The sequence below is a fragment of the Corvus kubaryi genome, unplaced genomic scaffold, assembly GCF_017639235.1.
Source record: "Corvus kubaryi isolate FWS band 111438036 unplaced genomic scaffold, C.kubaryi_AGA036_p1.0 71, whole genome shotgun sequence".
NCBI classification, from domain to species: domain Eukaryota; kingdom Metazoa; phylum Chordata; class Aves; order Passeriformes; family Corvidae; genus Corvus; species Corvus kubaryi.
In genome coordinates, this window is record NW_024582059.1 from 1,836,351 (window position 1) to 1,855,332 (window position 18,982).

General features: G+C 41.0%; 1 long non-coding RNA gene across 1 annotated transcript in view; it reads right to left on the reverse strand.

Moving 5' to 3' along the window:
- LOC121675039 overlaps positions 1-17,964 on the reverse strand; it is a 54,179-nt gene extending 36,215 nt beyond the window's left edge. Inside the window, exons 1-2 of the long non-coding RNA XR_006019944.1 lie at positions 16,912-17,964; positions 15,169-15,316 (exon numbers count right to left, since the gene is read on the reverse strand). This is a non-coding gene — a long non-coding RNA (uncharacterized LOC121675039). The remainder of the gene's footprint in view (positions 1-15,168; positions 15,317-16,911) is intronic.
- Between the last annotated feature and the right edge of the window lie 1,018 nt (positions 17,965-18,982).

The following is an 18,982-nucleotide window of genomic DNA, read 5'->3' on the forward strand; positions in this document are numbered from 1 at the left end:
AATATGTAAGAGTTTGTCACACACTGTGTTCTTGCATGTTACAAAGTTCGATGAATAACAGCTTTAATTTGCAGCAAGACAGATGCAGGTCAGCCATTACAGAAAAACATTTATAATAACAAAGATAGTGAAGCGCTGGGATGGAGCCTGGGAAAACCACGGAATCTGGAATCTCTCTCACCAGATGTTTTTAAGAACAGCCTAGAAAAAACCCCAATTCTTTGAGAAATGATATAAATATAACCAATCCTGCAGAAGGAGGACTTCTTGAGGCCCCTTCCAGCCCTACTTTTCTAAATGTCAAATGTCCTTCTATGTTTTAAAGCCTCAAACCACCAAAGTATATAAACATACGAGTAATCCCATTGACTTCAAAGCAAGTACACATGGGATTTAAGCATATATATTATATATATGTATAACTTGCCAGATCAGTGTAGCCAAAGGAAGTATCTTGCAAAAGTGACTGCATTTGTTTAAACTGCCCTAGATATATATCAGCATTATATTTAAAATGTGGTTTCCTGGATTTCACAGACTGTCTACAGAAAAACACCAAGGATTTGTCCTACAGCCTTCTAAACAATTGTTCATTAGCATGAACCTTGTAAAACAGTGTCTATATTCATTGAAGATGGCTGGGGATGAAAAAAGAAAAGAAAAGAAACAGGCAAAAAAAGGTACAAATTGAGAAATAACATGCTGAGAATGCCAGTATTTTCTATTCATAACAGTTTTGGGTTGGCTGGTTTTTTTTTGGTTTTTTTTTTGTAAGCCAGGTTGCATACAGACAGTTTCAATATGTAGTATCTGTAATGTTGAGGACACTCGATTATAAACATGTACAGGAAAGTGGAAAGCTTCTTCAACTGTCTCTCACACCTCCTTCCATATGTTATCACCAAATGTTTTATTGTATGCCAATTTTCAGCAGATATCATTGGAAACAATATTTACTTTGCACAAAATTCAGTAAGATTTGCTGTAAATTATTAACCATCCTCCCCCTCTGTCTCTACCGTATTTCTACCTTTTTTTTAGGGGGGGAGGATGGTGTACAGAAGTCCAACAATATCTAGTACCATTTCACTATAAAGGTTAAGTGTGGTTCAATGCTACTTTGTTTGACCATTGCAGTGGAGTTGAGACTGGCACATATGTTCCAGAAGACTGAAGGATACTTTGGCATGCCTTAAGAATTCCTGGTTGGGCAGGAAAAACACATTGGAGACTGAGCCTTGCCCTGGCTGTGTATTACCTGTTAAACATTTATTCTGTCCTTGATTTACACAATAAATCCTTCTATAAAAATAAGGTGCACATATTGGAAGCACCTACAACTATATATACCTCCACCTTTCTCAGAGCTGTCAAGAAACTGGAAAAGAGAAAAGGAGAAACATAACCCCCATTACTGAAAAGGAAAGAAAGACCGAGGGAACTACAGGCTGATCAGTTTCACAACTGTGCCCAAAAACATCATGGAGCAGATCCTTCTGGAAACTATGCTAAGGCACATGGAAAATAAGGAGGTGATTAATGACAACCAACATGGCTTAACTAAGGGCAAATCATGGCTGACAAATTTGGTGACCTTCTATAATAGGGTTACAGCACTGGTAGATGACAGAAGAGGGACTTACATCATCTACCTGAACTTGTACAAAACACTTGACGCTGTCCTGCTCAATATCCTTTTCTCTAAACTGTAGAGATATGGATTTGATGGATGGATGGATCACTCGATGGATAAGGAACTGGATGGATGGTCACACTCAAAGAGTTGTGGTCAATGATTTGATGTCCAAGTGCAGAGCAGTAATGAGTGGTGTTCCTCAGGGGTTGGTATTGGGACCACTGGGAAGGGAGGCCATCCAGAGGGACCTGGACAGGCTTTAGATGTGGTCTACATGAAGTTCAACAAGTCCAGCAGGTCCTGCACCTGGGTCAGTACAACACCCAGTGTCAATACCGGCTGGGTAGAGAATGGATTGAGAGCAGCCCTGAGGAGAAAGGCTTGAAGATGTTGATTGATGAGAAACTCAACATGAACCATCAATGTGCACTTGCAGTCCAGAAAGCCAACTGTGTCCTGGGCTGCATCAAAAGCAGTGCAGCCAGCAGGGCAAGGGAGGAGATCCTGCCCTTCTGCTCTCGTGAGACCCCACCTGGAACACTGCATCCAGCTCTGCAGCTCCCAACCACGTAGGGATAGGACAAGGTGGAATGGCCTCTAACTGATGGAGGGTAGGTTTAGAGTAGATATTAGGAGGAAATTCTTCACTATGAGGGTGGTGAGGCACTGGCACAGGTTGCCCAGAGAAGGTGTGGATGTCTCATCCCTGGAAGTGTTCACGGTCAGGTTGGATGAGGCTCTGAGCAACCTGGCCTAGTTGAAGGTGTCCCTGTCCAGGGTAGGGGTTGGAATAAGATGGTCTTTAAGGTCCCTTCCAACCCAAGCCATTCTATGATTCTATGAAATTACATTCCCTAGCAATAACACAACCCTTCCTAAACAAACACCCGATTAAAGAAAAGACAGTTCTCTGATTTCTGGAGCCCTATGCAAACCAGATCTCTTGGATGGGGGGAAAAGTGAATTTTCAGAGTATGGGAGTCTATAAATATACACATACAAGGAATACCTCCAACACTGCCTCCTTCAGCAGACTGAACTCGAGTATGATTAGAACCAAAACCACCAACACGCTGCTTCAGATTAGAAAGCATACCACACAGACAAAAGTCACATCAGCTATGACTATGAAAGGAAAACATAAAATCTGGAAACAGGCAGGCAGCCACCAGGGTTGCCAAAATACTGCTCTCATGTGTAGAGAAAGTCTTGTAAAACCAGAAATACCAATGCATTTCTGAATTTTTTTTCAGGTACAGGTCAAGACAAGTTTCCCATGAAACCGTGAATTCCCATAAAGATGGGAAGAATCTCCACTGCAAAGAATAACAAGCTAATCTGGGTACAAATGTAGAGCAAATAAAGCAGGACATGGAGAAAAACCCCTACCTGCATTAAGCTCTGCCAGGTCCCACACAAACCACCAGTTCCTTCCAGCTGGTCTACCAGCAATTTTGACTTGGTTTCTTAATTCCCAGCAGGGGAAAACAACCAATCAAACAAAAAATCCACCTCCCCAATATGCAGAAACAATGTTCAACATTTTTTGTCAGGTTTATCTGAAAATATTGCCTGTGAAATATGCAGCCCCACACAGAATGCCTTCTGCCACTCATGTCCACCCTTTAAAAGATCTTGCAAATGCTTAAAGCAATTGCCAGCCTTGTGCTCGTGCCCTGACATAAGAATTTCTCGTTTGCTTCTAGAAATGACTTAAGGGTTTGCTATCCATTTTGGAGCAGTGTACTTTTAACATATTTTATTACTATGACTTATAGCCAAGATGTGAAAACAGAACAGCTCACAGAACTATCATTTAAATCCACTGATACTTCATGTTTCACACAGCTAATACGATCTTTTGACCTACCAATCCAAATAACATTTAAAAGCTTGAATGGCAAGACGCTGTCTGCTCAGGGCTGCTGATACAGAAAGTCCCTGTATAAATCACAATATCACAGAAGTCACGAAAACTGTGAATTTTGGTGTCAGCTGTGAAAATATTCCATCTGGTTTCTGTCTTGTAGAAAAATGTTTAAAATCTGTCTAAGTACAGGAAGTTTATTTTTGCTTCCTCAGTGCAGCAGAAGTAAGCAGTGTAAGACTGGTGAATAGTGCCTCAGAGTTCTGACATTGCTCCAGGTGCTTGTGAGGTTTCCAAAACAACATTTTGGGTTTCATTCAGACATCCAACTGCACCACTATTTAATTTCACACCCTTAATCCAGACTGAGCAACTCACGGAGCGCATTTCTAATAGTTACACTTGAAAATATAACAAAAACAATAATGGGCCCCATAACATCAGTGGATTAAAGCTGACTTTGACAGCATATTCTGGGCAGAGGGTTGGTGTTGTGAATACATCTGCATCAATAAGCATTTGCTCCCCTGACATGTTAGATCCCTACTAGTAGTAAGGCACTAGTAAAGCCAGTCAATTCACCCGAACACCTACTTGCAGATTCTGGAGTTTAGGCAGGGAGTTTCAGAAGGCTGGGGCCTTGGCTCTTTTTATGTAGCTCTTGACAGGGACTGATTTTATACTTTCACTTTATTTCTCTTTTTCATTTAGGTCATTCATCTACTTAATGGAAACTGTATAGAAAAATTATGATAAAAAATTACACAAGAGATATATTACTTTTTAAATCCCCATCACTACCATTACCCCATCCCAGGCAATGTGACATTCAGCAAAGAGCCCAATATTCGTTTTATTTATACTCTGTCACTTTCCTGAGATTCCTGACAACTGGGATCTCTATACAGTATTAGTCAGACCTAGTATAAAAAGAGAGCAAGAAGCCAACATAAGAAGGAAAAAGAAACAGCGGTGTAAGAGAAATTCAAGATTTCCAAGGACTTGGCTTTTCAAAGGTGCCTAGAATAGACTCAGAGCTATTTTCAAAGGAGCTGAAAAAAGACCAGTGCCTACCAAGACCTGGTTTGCTTACCCCCTCTTGTTTCCCCTCCACCTAAAGTCTCCCTTTCTCTAGCACCTCAGCAAAGGCTTTAAGCATATGGTCAGGTGGAGGGGTCATTTCATAGCTCAAGGGGGTGGGCTTTGGATCGAAGAGCTTGATAGCACCTTTTAGGGCAAACATCTGTGAGGGGACTGTCTGGGTTCAAAAGGAACTTTTGAGTGATTTGATAATTTAATGAAAAAATGAATGACCTAGGAAAGCCTTGTCAGTCCTAGGTTCCTGCATGACAGCAAGACCTTTAAAACAAAGTATAAACTCCCTCCCCTTCAATCTGCAATGCCTCCCACAGGAAAAGCTCACCATCACACACATTTTAATCCATGGGTGGAGGTGCTGCTCCTTCAGCTTGTTACAGCAGATAACTCTCCTGTTTCCAATCCTCCATTATCTGGCTGTCTTTCCCCACACCTCCACCCATGCTAGCAGGTTCTTTGTTCTCCAGGGGATTGCTTTTGCAAAGGGCAAAGAGTGACTGAAACAGGCAGGAGGCACCTACCACAATTGCTTTTCCTTCCCAGGTGACTCCCAGTTTTTTATTTTCCTACGGCACTTTGTGTGCAGGGGGAACAAGGGTAAAGAGGCCTTTAAAAGATAGTAGGGAACTGCTGTGGTGGTTTCAAGATGGAGCATGCAATTGCTATTTTTGATTGTGTTAACCCAGGCGTAATTATGTAATTATCCACAAAAATTTAGTCAGAGTTTTGCATATCTAAATCATTAACTTTAACAATTGACAGACTGCTTTGATTAGTATTTTCACAGACTAGCATAGCATACATTTGTCAGCTTTCCTATGATTAGTTGTAATTTGGAATTTGTTTATGCAAAATGTTTTTATTGCTTGTTTGGGGGGGGAGGGAAAAAAAGGAGGGCAGAAAAGACATGTTTATCCTGTCAGGAGATCCTACAGAACTTACTAGGGATGCTGCAAATGTACTTTTGCTGTGCTTTAATGTCATTTATATGGTGAACTGATACAGCAAACATTGGCTTGTACTTGTTAAGGAGAACATGAACTCTTGGTGAGCACCTTTTGCCATACAAAATATTTTAATCAAAGTTTAAGTAAATGAATTCAGAAGCACCTAGCACTTTATGCAATGATGTATTTTAAGTCTACTGCTTTCCAAAAACAATACTGGCGCATCATGCAATCAATGTGAACACTTTAAAATGCTGCTTGTGTCAAATACTATAACGCCAGCTCAGCCTTTTCATTCAGCATTGTAATCGATATCATAATTTAAGATGCAGTTTGTTAAGCTAAGCAATAATTAATGATTCCATCCTGCACCTGCTGGTGGATCGGTTTCTGTGTTAAGCCCTGCAAAAGAGAAATCTGAAAGCCACATAGTTTATCCTTCACAAAGCAAACCCTACTGTAGCAGAATTGTGTTGACATGAGGAACCGCAATGACTTTTAAGTACTGTGGTGTGGAGTCTGGTGATTCCTACATTACCAACAGAGGTAAAGTGCCAGAAAGTTTTCACTTCCTTACTCTGATTCCCAAGTGAAGGACACATGTGACAAAATGCATCTTAAAACAATGCATACATTACCTCCAGACATTTTGACTGGATTAGTGCCACCATTTTTCAGCAGCTGGTGGGCACAGTTTTTTTCTGGCTGGCAGGGAGCTCAGGTAGGATCACAATTCTTGCCTTGCACCACCATTAGAACTTCCACATCCTGAAGCACTAAGAGTCTTTGTGTTATCCTCTTTCATACAAATAATTTTAAAAATTGAGTAAACTCACTGCTTTTTGTGAAAATTCTCCTATCCAGCAGCCTCTCCCTGACTAGTTAATCAACTTTCACATGTTTTCTCAGAGAGGCAAGGGAAGCATGTTTTGACTTCATAACCAATGACAGATTATGATTTACAGCTTCATCTGCCCCATGGTAGCTGCAGTTCTGTAATTACAGTTAAAACTTACACACTTTCCACATGATCCTCAGAGACCACTGTGATGGACACAGCATAAATCCCAGATTTGCAGATCCTACATATGTCTAATAACCTCACCCAGTCAGACTTCAGTTTTCCTCATCAGAAAAGGAGGTTTGCTTCAGAGACACATGAACAACTAATGTGAAAGACACATCAGATGGATTTTTTTATTATTATTCCTAAATCATTTAATATATAGATACATAGACATAGATAGATATAGATATATAAAAATAGCATGCTCTCATTAGTAGATTATCTAAGCCTCATCATTCAACATTCTCTACTCAGGTACCTGATGCCCAGTTTTAAAATCTCACTTCCTCAGTATAGCTGACTGCTGGCATATTCACTGCATCAGCTCTCAAAAGGCTGGCTTGCTGTTTGGAATTCACGGGGAGCAGCCCCGTCTGTCTTTGTAGGAATTTTGGCTGTATGACTGAGTACATGAAAATCAGGGAAGCCAAAAGAAAAGAATGATCTTTTACCTGAGTTTCTTTCACCACTTGAAATCCATTGAAAGAGAGGTATCTTTGTAGCACAAGCTGTTGGCAACTCCTCTCTCCAGAGCGTATCATCAGTCCCAAGCTTGCAGTCTTTTATTCTTTTAATTTTAATTGGTTGCTCCTGCCTAGAAACCAGTTGGGAATTGAATTGCCTGTGTGTTCCCCATGCTCCAGAGCAATTGCCTGTATATTCCATGTGCCTCCAAGCAGTTGCCAGCCTGCTCCTCATTATTCCTAGTAAATGCCAGTAATCTGTGCACTGGTGTGTAAAACTTAAGAGTACTTGATTGCGTCAGGAAGGAGAACAGCATGAGTTGTGGTATATGTTTCTATTTCCACTTTACCTTAGGATATGCACTCTGTCCCAGCCTTCGGCCTCAGCATCGTGAGAACAGCTCATCGGGGGGTCAGGAAGGAGAAGCATCTTTAGAGGACCTAGATCTGCATGGTCTTATGGATGGCCCCAAGGAATGTCCCAAAGTTCTTGTATCACCTATTTCTACACCTCACCTGTCCATCCTGCTAATGCTGATGTTAAGACAACTTTGCACCGCTGTCATCCTTACAGCAGGATTAATATCTCGCAGAGGGTTTGCTGCTGCAGGGTCACTGTTTCCCCATGAAGCTGAACAGGTCTCAGGTTCTGCCTGGAAGGGAACACTACAGCACTAGTGCCCTATCATCTATTCCCCTTGAGCCAGGTAAAGGCATGAGTAGGCTAGGCTGGGTGGCAGGGATGAACAGAAGCCATTAATTAAATAGCTCCTCTGTCCCTTTTAGAGCCACTGGTTTATGAACCCCATTTCGAGATGAGTGGTTCCTTCTGCATTAAGTGGGATAAGTTAGCACAAGAGAGACACAAGTATAGGAAGGAAGGACGGCAAATTTGACTCTTCTGTAATATGTTCTTCCTACCCGCACAACTTCCAAGCAAATGAAAGAAAGATAGCAGTGACTCACTTCCTCCAAGATTATACCAAGAGTGAAGAAAATGCTGCTCTCCAAATCACCAATCTGTGCAGAGCTCCTGTCAAAGCTCCCATTACCCATCACTCTGGATCTAGCCTCCAGGCCAGGAAAGCCATGCAGAATCAAAAGGATATTTCCAGTGTTTGATTATCAGGAGCTGCAGTTGTTCACAAAATCTAAACTAAAATAAGACTGCATTAAGTGCCTGTTCAGAGACTGACCACCATATAGGAGTCTCTGTGCATCAGACACTTTTGCAGCCCAAATCAGAAAAGTTACCCAGAACTCTTCAGTCTTTTTTCTGTGTATGGGGATACTTTTGTCATCTCCTCACTTCTTTACATCCTTCTCTTCATGCTGCATTTTCCTGTGACTATTCCAACAGCTTTTCCATTCAGTGGACAAGGCAAGAGCTACAGATGTCATCCATCTGGACCTCTGCAAGGCCTTTGACAGTCCCCCACAACATCCTCATCTCTAAATTGGAGAGGTGGGCAGACTATTCCATGGATAAGGAATTAGCTGAATGGTCACACTCAAAGAGTTGCAGTAAACAACTTGGTGTCTGGATGGAGACTGATGCCAAGTGGTGTCCCTCAGGGATCTGTACTGGGACCAGTAGTATTTAATACCTTCACCAATGACACAGAAAAAGGGACTGAGCGCACCCTCAGCAAATTTGCATGTGACACCAAGCTATGTGGTACAGCTGAAACACCTGAGGGATGGCACACCATCCAGAGGGACCTGGACAAGCTCAAGAAACGGGCCCATAGGAATCTCATGCTATTTAAGGAGGCCTAGTGTAAGATCCTGCATGTGGCTTCAAGTGATGCCAAACACAAATACAGACTGGGCAGAGAATGTGTTGAGAGCAGCCCTGAGGAGAAAGACTCAGGAGTTGGTTGATGAGAACCTTAACATGAGAATGAGTGCTGGCAGCCCAGGAAGACAACCATATCCTGGGCTGCATCAAAAGGAGCCTGGCTAGCAGGTCAAGAGGGATGATTCTCCCCATCCACTCTCTCTGGTGAGACCCCACCTGCAGCACTGCATCCAGCTGAGTACAGGAATGTTGCGAGCCCAGAGTAGGGCCATCAGAATGATCAGAGGGCCGGAGCACCTCCCATATGAATACATGCTGAGAGACTTAGGGTTGTTCACCCTGGAAAAGAAAAAGCTCTGGGGAGACCTTATAGCAGCCTTAGAGCGCATGAAAGGGTCTTATATAAGAAAAATGGGGACAGACTTTCTAATACAGCTTGTAGTGATAGGAACGAGGGGAATGGGTTTAAACCAAAAAAGGGTAGATTCAGACTAGATATATTAGAAGAATTTTTTTGCTGTGAGGGTGGTGAAACACTGGAACAGGTTGCCCAGAGAAGCTGTAGATCCCTCCTCCCTGGAAACATTCAAGGTCAGGTTAGACAGGGCTCTGAGCAACTTGATATAGTTGAAGATGTCCCTGCTTATTATAGGGGGGTTGATCTATATGGCCTTCAAAGGTCTCTTCCAACCCAAACCATTATATGATTCACTTTTCTCACCTCTAATTCAGTTGCCTCTTGACCTATCCTAGGTCCATGACATTAGCCTCCCCATAATGCAACCATTTTTTGTCCTGATGATGAGCCAGCCACACACTGCCTTGCCTTATTCAGTTTAGGAACTGCCTATTACAAATCCTCTTCCACCCTTCTGACACTCAGAGCTTTCCTACTTTAGTGTACTCGGAAGGCCTCAGAAGCAGCAGTTCTCTGCAGAATTCTTTTCTCTGAAATGTGAGCTCCATAACATTGTTGGTTGTATTTTCCTTTATCAAGCAGCTCCAAAGGGGAATCTATATTTAAACAAAAGTACTGTCATAAGAGATATCCTACTCAGACAGTAAATCTCAACTCTTCATGTAATCTGAAGCTTCTAGAGACATTCATTAACTGTTATTTCCAGTACAAGTGCAAATGCTTTCCCTTGAAACAGTTTGGCTGTGGGCTTGGTTTAGGTTCAATAGTGTATAAAGATGGTAATTCTTCACTCTGTATTGAATTACACAGTAGTCCCTTGAATAGGCTGGCATGGTTTGTGTGAATTACTGCTACTTCACCTCCCAGACTCCTTCCTTTGACAGAGTGGGCAGCTATTTCACCCTGCTTCGCAGAGCTTGCTACCTCTCTGCTTTCATCAGGATGAGGCTCCTTTCATTTCCTGCTGCTTCATCCCCCTTTGCTCACAGAAGAGCATCTGGCATTTCTCTAGGTCTGCTGCTGTAATGTTCCTGCTGCTCCTCCCTGTGACATGAGTACAAGGCTTGCTGAGAAGAAGACATGGTACAAAAACAGACTTACTTTCTTTCACCCATCTGCTTACCCAAGTAAAGACTAAGACTGATTTTTCTGCTAGGCTTAAATTCCGAGTGACTAGGACAGCCCCTGCAATAAATCAAAAGCTTCCTCTTCATTTTTTTTTGTGGTGTAGTGCACACTAAAATAATTCAAATTTAGTATCCTTTTTTAACCACCCATTTCAAAGGAAAACAACTTCTTTATCAGCTTCTTACTCCAATTTCTTCCTTTCTGGCCCCCAAATTCCTTCAAGTACACCACAGCAGACTCAAAATGTAAAGCAAGGCACTTTCACAAGAGGTCTTGCGGAGGACCAGTGTAATACAAAACATCATTCTGGTAGCAATGTTGTTCAGTAGCTATCCAACTATTTTCCATCAGTGGGAGTGCTTAGATGTATCTCAAGGAGAATCTGACCTCTAAAAGAGGCATATTGCCCATTTCTGTGTGAAACATACACTGCATCCTATGAGCAAAGAAGGCAGACTAACCTTTGAACCACCGGCATTTCATAGCTGGAGCTTCCAAACAGTGATGGGGGTTAAATTGGCACTGCCAGACAAGCTGCCCGGAAATGTAGGAACACTGGACTTTGAACCCTTCCTCCTAAGAGCCACAGCTGAATCTCCCAGTTTCTAACACACTGACAGAATTCTCTGCTCTTTTCTCTTTCAGACATTTAAAAGGAAGTGTGTTTTCTCTTCCATGAAATTTGGGAAAGGAGGGATATGTCTCTCCTTGCCAGCAGAAAAAGCAAGGGCTGTCAAGACACCTAAATCTGATCATCTTCAGTGCACTAGCAGGGCAGGGTTTTGTTGGGTGGCTGCAGTAGCACTGTACAAAAACCACGTCAAAAGGAGCCATTTAAACCCATGTAAATCATGTTCACTGACGTATAACCACATCCATCACTCCTAAATGATATGCCAATCCAAAAAGTGGGGCACCAGATCCTTCCATCGTGCTCAAAATGAATACTAACTTACCCTCCTTGCATCTTCAGGGAGTTCTATGCCTCTCAGTTTAACACAGGTCACGGAACGTGACTCCTCAGTATTAAGCAGAGCCCAGCACAGGACGGCGGTGGCAGTGTTTGCAGTGTTGTTCAAACGCTCCTCATTTGACAGTGCCCTTCATTTATAGTTAACGAGGATGTGACAGCCTATTCTCCTGGCGTACCATCCAACCACACGCAAAATCCTGCATGTGCCTCGCACTGCAATCCTATTTTTATCAGAATAGACATGTGCACTGAGGCTTTAACCAACAGCTGAGACAGGGTTTTAGCGTGAGATTTTCAAACCTGTCTCAGGTATTTAGAAGCACAAATTGCACTGAAAGACTAATTGAACTGTGCTTCTAAATCCCTCAGGTGCTACTGAAAATCTCTCCCTTAATAACTTGGAATCTCCTAAAGAGTAAACCTCATCGAACTTAGATGGGTATGCAGATCCCAGGGTTAAGATTTGAAAAATGCTCTGTACTGGCTTAACTCCCATTGACTTCAGTGGGAACAGAATTAAGTTGACATTGAGCCTTTTTGAAAATTCCCCTCCAGGTGTGTTTTCTCCCTTTGAATTTGAATAATCTGTTAACTGCTGAGATTGCTTTTTGATGTATCAGTATGAAGAATTTTACAGGAGTTTTTCACCTGAATTTTTGGTGAAATTAGACTCGAAAAACTGCAGTGTACGCGAAAAACTTTATCTGCTAAACCTACAGAAGGAACTGTTTATTTTCTATATGTGTTTTGCTTCTATTATTATTATTATTATTATTATTTATCCTTCAGCAGCAACACAGGAACTGAAACCGCAGACTTTATTGTGGGAGGTGCTGTGCATGGTCTGTTAAAATATTTGTACGATACACAGGCAAGCTGTCTAACTTAACACTAATAGTCAGACTCCAGAGAAACCAAAGAATCATAATGAAGATCCCCAGCAGGTGTAATTATACAGCAGCATTTCAGTTACTATTTCACCTCCTTGCAGACATTATCAGGAGATGGGGATTTCCTTCAACTCCCCTGAATGTTTTAGTTTACCTTTTAAATTAGCCCTACTTACAAGTATGACTAAAGGGTTGGTTTTTTTTAATGCTGGTGGGTCCCTCACTACAGTCTCATGGGCTGCACTCTACTCTCTGAGATGCACAAAACACAAACTTTTAGGGTTACAAACTGTATTTGCTTTCAAATTGAATAACACATTAGGGCACAAGCTTTGCTTCTGCGATGCAGGTTTTAACAATACAAGTAAAAGGAAATAGATAGTGAGGAGCCCTCTATTTTGCAATAGCATCACTGAGGACAGACTCTCTATGGCTCAGACTCCTTACGAGAAAAAATAGCTGCACTAACAGTGCTTGCAAACAGCACGATAACCACTCCTTTGTTCCCACCAAAGATACAAGAGCAGAATCCTGTAAGAGAAGTCATCTGATATGTCAGCTCATTAAATTAGTCAGAATGGGTGAATGGGGAAGAGGAATATACCATTGTAAACGTATGTTAATTAACAAATGCTATAAGAGAGGCATTTAAATGTATGAAAATGAATATTAATGAGATGAAAACACCTAATTATTGTGTATCTAATGGTATTATCCAGAGCATCCAACAGAAAATGCCTACTTGTCATGCATCTAAGGCAACAGTGCGAACCTTCAGACACAAAGATTCAGTGTACGTATAGATCATATTATGACTTTAATTACAGACCTTGCAAAATATCTGCACTGAAACTTGAATTTGGAAGGATTTTTATTTATTTTTTTAAAAAGTTAGATTTCACCAATTTCTTAAATCATTGTTGCACTTCAGAACTACATGTTTCTTTGTAGTGCTTCTGAAACATTATTCTGAAGTGCTTCAATGTCTCTGCCTGCACATCTCCATTTTGCAAGAATACAATTAGGAATGGTGGGCTGTAAACTGGCCTGCAATGAAGTTCTGAGGAATTTTTCATGAAATTGCATGAAGCTAAAAGCTGTCTGGATGAAATTCCTCCCTTTGCAGACAGCTACCTGGAGAAATCTTGAGAATCCTGAGTTAAAAATAGTGTGAATTCCTGGAATTAAAGACTGCTTCATAATAAATATGCATTAGAAAGCTGAAATAAAATTATACAGGCCACTTGAATTCTATTACTTCCTAATTACTCAGTGGTTGGCTTCACAACCTTAATGTTCTTTTAATGTAAGTTTTTCAAGGTGAGGTTTTTTGGGGTTTGGGTTTTTTAGAGTAATTGCAGATAGAAAGCAAATTTCTTGATCCCAGGTAGGACAGAAGGAGTTTTTCTTTATAGGCAAAATTCTAAACTGGCACAGCTATGCACCTATTCCCTGTCCAAGATTCTAGTGCATATGCCAAGAACATTTACATAGAAGGGGATATTTTAATGACTACTCTCTGCATGGTATTTGCAGTCCCAAGAAGACTAATATCATTCACACATACAATCAATGAAATCTTAGTCCTACCATCAAAACAATTAGTAAAAATAGAGCACATTAACTTAGTATTTGAGCCAGAATTGATTCCCAGAAGATAGCATTCTCCTCTCTCAAAACTGAGTTATTAATACATATATAAGAACCAATGTGACAAGCACTTCAGATATACCTTGACATATATATTTACTGTCACTCAAAATGACTTACAAAGCATCATATTTTATAAAATATTATATCTTATTCACACTTCTAATTTTCTTACGAGACTGTCTTTTCATACGGTTCTTACCGAACTGTAACAAAAATGTCTGTGAAACAGAGATACACGATTCTGGTGGATTCACCTTATTCACTAAGCTTTTTATCCTTTCAGAGAAAGAAATTAAGTTAGTTCGTATTACTTACTTTTAATAAATCCATGCTGCCATCTATTTACCACCCATATTGCTGTAGTTGCTCCCAAACTGATTGCTTTACTAATAACTCCAGCAACGTGCTTGGTACTGAATTAAAATTAAATGCACTGATTTGAAATCACCAGACTGTCTCCTGTTCCCATTGGCAGGTAACTGCTGTTCACCTCAACAAACTGAAAAATTCGAGTAACAGCACCCGTGTATTTTACATTACTGCATGTGTTAAGTTCCTCAGAGGGATTTTCCAGCCTCATATATAGAAACCATCAAAGCACTTTTGCTACCACAATTAGCAGTGGGCAGAACAAATCTGTCAGCAGTATTTTGTACTGCTTGGAATACCATTGAATTTCTAACATAAAAAAAAGTTTCCAGCAGTTACAGTTTAACAGGGGGTTGAGTTAACAGTCCTTGAGTTACAATTTCTACAGGGAGCAGAGCCACGTTGTAGTGTCATGGTTAAACTACACAGAGGAGTGGTATCAGCATCTGGTATGTGGTACTAACCCCATTTCTTGCCCATACTCTCTGGCTATGCAGATGGCTTCAGTAAAAGGCACTAGTGTGCTTCAGGTAAGCCAGCTCAAGTTAAAAATACTAATAGTAGTGTATTTGGTTGCAAATAACTACACTTTTTTGTTATTTTTCTCTCATGTCTGTTTGAATCTATAGCAATAAATTGTATCAATACAGGCTGGTGCATTTCTTACACGGGACCTTTTTGCAAGCAACTAGAGTAACTGTACAGTGAGGGTGAGGCCTTTTAAAAACTAAGACCAAATCCTTGCTTTTACTGGAAAGTAAAACTGTACACTGTATGGAACAGGGACAGATGCCTTCAAAATGACAAGAAACAATACCAGCTCTGTCAAAACGAAATTTTTGGGTCCAGGGAACTTACCTACTTCAGGCACAGGAAGCAGTCCTGCATGGTGGTTAGCACTTTGACCTGAATGGAAGCCAGTCACAAGCTGTGGTAGTGCACATTTTATGGAAGACACTTGGTCCCTCATTCCCCCACAGACAGCAAAAACCATAAATCATATCCTCTGTAGAAAAAAATGATGTAAATTCATTCTGAACAAAACTAGAAATATATTTGTAAATGTTCAATTCACATGAAAAAGAAAATTATCCCTTTTCAGAGGATTTACACAGTCAATATTAAACTACTGAGCAGAAGAGCTGAAGATATTGATAGCCAGTAATGCAGATGAGATTGCTGTTAATTGTTAACATCTCCTGGGCTACGCTTCCTATGTCCCTGCACAGATGATGAATAAAATTATTTACCTATTCAAATAATGAGAGCTATGCATTTTGATATCCACATACACGGTAACTCAGACCTCCTCTGAGACCCCTACCTGTAATTAGGAACAGATGTAGGATCTTGTTCCTGAATTGATAAAAACAAATTTCAGCCCTCCAATGATATATGGCTTAGTGGCACAGTAATGGGAAGAATACCTCTGCAGAAGAATTCCCCTTTCGGCACTGGATCTACTCAGCTCCCCTCTGGCTCAAGAACCCTACTACTTTAGATCCAGTGCTTTTCCATCATTGTTTTGGGACACTCACTGAAGCACAGGTGACACAGCAATGCATAGCAAGAAAGTGACAAGCAGTGTTTATATGACTTCACCTCTGATAAAGAAAACCACATATCTGTACCCTTCAAAACCACAGTAATTCTCTAACACTTCTCCATGATGGAGCCATTTAAAATTAAGTATACACCACATTATGTGCTTTCAGCAACAATTCTCACAGCTCAGCATGTGCAGCTGGGGAACACTCTTCAAATTATTTCATGGGGGAAACTCAAGATGACATTCAGCATAACATACTCCATTCTCCAAATGTCACACTACTGCAGGAGAACACACCCACCACAAAGGTTTCATGAACTGAAAGTAGCTGAATTTCTTACTTTGCATCAGCTGGCTGAAATAACCCAAGGGATTCAGGTACCTGCCCATTATCTTGCTCTCACACATAGCTATGCATTGGCCCAGCAGAGGAGTAAAGGCTCTGAAGGGAATTTGCCATCTATACATGCTGCAGGCTGACCCTTCCCCAGTCAGATGCATCACTTGGACTACCCCATGTGTACTAGCCCCACTGGATACTCCAACAACAACAAGTCACTGAGGGCCTATGGCCAGCCCAACCATTCACAGCACTAGACCTGGAGGCGTTCAAATAAGTTGCTGTGTTCATTTTCATCAAGTGACAAGTAAAGCTGCCTTCCTTCATGTTCCTTTCCTGACCACTAAATGTCCCTCACTTGATTTACCCTCATCCAGCAAAGCTTATAATTCCCACTGGCTCCTGGCATAGGTGACTGAAATTATGCCTTGTGAAAACCCAGAAGAGCTGCAGCTCCTCTGGTCTGTAGAATAGAGACAGAAATTTGTATTTACTGAGGTCACCTCAGTACAAGAAAGTTGCACCGGTTTCATTTAAATCTGACCAAAACAATTCAAGTTAAACTGATGTGAATGCCTTCATACATCTTTATTTAAAGATGTTAAATGGGAGTTTACTTGATTTCAAACCTAATCCAAACCTAAAAGAAGTGACCAGATGAAATAAGACTGTCCATGCCACATTTTCCATTGGTTTAACTAAGCAGGCTTACCAGTAATCTTTGTGGAACTCCCTCATGTATACATGGTCTGAAAATACATTCGCTCTCCAGCATTACCCTTCTTCATGCCAGGAGAATTTGCAGCTGGAAGGGGCTCTGGGGAATCTCAGTGCCTAGAAATAAAAGGATTGTGGAGGAGAATCATAGCTGCTGTGCTCACCAGCCCTCCACGGACATCGCCTAAATTACCGTAATTAATAAGGGGGAATATTTCTGCGCTCCTCAGTAGTTTATAAATGTTACAAAAAAAGGAATGTTTTATATGTCCCCTGATGGGTTTTAAATGTTAATAAATGATGTGCAAGGAGGTATTTTACATCTCTCTATTTAACAGTGAGCTGACAGCTGCAATTATAGGCCAGTCTCTGACCCCAGGAATCAGGAACCTGAGGAGTAAATGGAGTAACTTTCTTCCAGAATAACACAGTGCATTGGGATGCTGACTCAGTGTTTAAACATCCAGACACAGAACCAAGGTGAGACATTTCTGACACCCTGGAATCTCCCTTGGCTGCAGTATGCACTTGCCAGTCACTGGTACCTGCTTACTTTGTCACCAGAGCCCAGTGCCACTCTTTCAGTGGTAGCACGAGCTCGTCATCTTACAGGTACAGGAGAGAGAATAGAGCAACCAGTCAACTTGCTATATCACTCATCTGCTGTTTGACTAGAAAAAGAGCAGGAAGACTTGGCACGTCCAGGATAGCAGAGGTGGACAGGGGCATTGCATATGTCACTCTTCACTTCATGTGCTCTTTCACTCTTTTGGCCAAAAACCTATAACTATTGAAACACTGCAGCATTCTCTCTGGTATGAGGTTTCTGTGCCTGCACACGTACCTGCACCAGCATGAAGAGTCTAGGAGCATCCCTATCCTTTCAAAAGGTAGCAAAGTGACTGCTCAGTAATGCATGCCCCAGCAGAAAGCCCCACTAGTTTTCAGTAAGCCCTAGTTACTACTCTTCCCTTCTGCTCTGCCCAGCCCTCAGCAGAACAGAGCTTCTACGAAGTTAAAGGCAGCTTGAAGCAGTATTTTAGCTATGTATGTTTCAGGTTAAAACCTTTGTTACAAAGTAGCAGAGGAAGAAGAATCTTTATTTTTGCCAAGGACCTAAATCTGCTCACAACGCTATTCCTGCATGGCTGTGTATTTTCATCTTCTTCTTTGTCTTACCCAAAAATAACCTTTGGTCTTGATCCTTAAACTGGCTGCGTTCACTGTTGTTAGTGTGCACATTCATTATCCCTGTTAACCACTGAGGTACTGCCTAAGGCAGCACACAGCTGTTTTGAGGCACTTTAGTCCACGCTGTATGCGCTGCTTCACTCCATAGGAACTGCACCCCACTGACAACAAAAGGCAACTCTGACACTGAATGAAACCAAGCAGAACTGTGAGTAGCATCTTGCATTTCCACTACATCATCACAAAGGTTGAGGAATGGGTTTTACAATTCCATTAAAATCCAACAATGTAGTATTTTTGCCACTGACAACCTCTTGCTTTCTTTTATTTTAGAAGGGCAGAAGCCGAAAATGCAATATATTTGATTTATTAGGAAAACTAATTTTTTTATTATTTCGCATCTTTTTTTCCTACATGAGGGGTTGTAACTAATTTCTTTCCTCCTCCACTTTGTAGTGTTGGATTGGAATAGGGTTTGCTCAGCTATTAGAATTATAGTTTTCTTTCAATTACGTCTCCAAGTGCACCTCTGCAAAATTAGAAGAAATTTTGGGTGGAAAGAGCAAAGGGTTTTTTCAGATTTGGACAGAATTAGGTTAACATTTTCAGGGCATTTATGCTGTATCCAATTACAGACAAACACCATTTAACATCCTTTATTTATATATTCCTTCTGTTTTGCACAAAGGTTTCTCAGCTGTGTCTTAGGCATTAGGGTCTTATTAAAGTTAGAGTCTTTAGTACAGAATTTCTTGGACTAAGTCATAGCTGTTCTTCAGTTCCTGTCTGCATTTGGTTACACATTTCTTCTGGCTTGCATTAACTCATATATAAATGATTATGACCACTCTTTCATTCTTTAGAACTTTACTGTT